Here is a 1,786-nt window from a genome sequence, read left to right on the forward strand (position 1 = left end):
GCTGTATTCTGGAAATGAAGCAATTTTAACGTTAAAATTCAAGTTCCTAAACTGAAGGCCTAAAAATTTGCAAATTTTACAATTAGTGTTATGTAGATTGTATTGGTATCTCAAAAGAGTATAAATATTTCTTAAATTAGTTTTTACATTTTCTGCAGTTTACCTTTTTTACACACCTAGATGTCAAAAAAGTCTACCCAATTTTTTCAAATTTTAATCACTTATTTTCTAAGAGAAAATCACCCCCGTTTATCAATCACAGAAATGGATTAGAAAAAAATTGCCAAGACCCAAGAATAAAAATTTAATGTACAGCGAATTTTTTAATTTTTGATTGTGATTATCTTTAACTTTGTGATATCAAAAATTTCCATACACATTTCTTTTTACTAATACTGTTGGAAAAAACCAACAAGATCGAGCGCCGAAATTATAATTAGAGCAAATTTTCTGTAATTCTATGGGGACGGCTGAAATATCCCGATAAATAAAATTCCCGACTCGGTAAAACTCTCTGTCCCAAAAAATACAATTCCAAAACTAATAAAATTCCTGAACAGTTTATAATAGTAAAATGATTTGATGAAACAAATCAATCCTTTCTTCGACCGTTGATATTTATTGATTTCTAATCGTAGATTTTTAAATTATTTATGTCTTACGGTGCAATCGTAAATCGAAAAAATAAATATGAGTGAAAAAAAACTTGTTCTTCGAAACTCAGATATTTATTTAATAGAAAAACTCCTTTTGAAACTTCCTAACGTGTCGGTACACATGCGTACCTTTTTCAAAGGTTCTTAACCTGAATAATTATATTAAAGATTAGTAATTATAGTCTGAACAAATATGATGGATAATTACGTAGATTTAAATACATTGTTACCTGAGTTGATGATAATTTAAAATAGTCAAACAGATCAATTTTCAGTCAAAAAAGTAACATTTCAGTCAATAATTTAAAAAAATTAATTAAAATTTAGTCATTTCTTAGAAGTCTCAAAAATTTTTTTCGAGACTTCACTCGATTTAAACTACATTTTTTAAAATTTGTATGAGAAAAACAAATTAGCGTAGGTTAGGACAGACGAACAGAAATTGACAGTTTCAGAAATACATGAAGAATACGTAATGAACGATGATGTAATAGACAAGTTTCCAATTGAAAACCACTGATGTGGAAGCGCGTAATTGAGTTTAAATTTGAAATAAGAAATTAAAAAAAAAATTTTTAATTAAAAATTTATTTTTTTTTAATGTGTATATGTACACATCCATACATATGCAAACATATATACACATATAGCATACATGCATATACACATATGTACATATAGAGATGATTAATATTAAAAACATTATTTTATATTACTCTGATAAATATTATTAATATTTAGAATTTCCGTCTGTAAATTAACTGAAATCTTACGATATTTGTTTATAAAAATAGACTCAATAATACGTCGTTGATAAGTATTTTTTTCTGTAGCTAATATTTTAATACGTTTAAAATCAAAATCAAAGTAATGATTGAAATTCCAAGAATGTTGCGACAGACCTGTGTTAACATTCCCAACTTCACAATCTCTTTTGTGTTCAGCAATTCTAGTTTTTAATCTCCTGCCAGTTTCACCTATATATAAGCTTTATTACAACATTTACATTTACTTAAATAAATAACACGAGATAAATTTTCAATGGAATCGACGTCTTTTCTTCTTGACAAATAATTATCTAATGTATTAGTGTTTTTAAAATAAACATTGATATTAAATTTTTTAAGTGA

Source organism: Belonocnema kinseyi, chromosome 7, assembly GCF_010883055.1.
Source record: "Belonocnema kinseyi isolate 2016_QV_RU_SX_M_011 chromosome 7, B_treatae_v1, whole genome shotgun sequence".
Lineage (NCBI taxonomy): Eukaryota > Metazoa > Arthropoda > Insecta > Hymenoptera > Cynipidae > Belonocnema > Belonocnema kinseyi.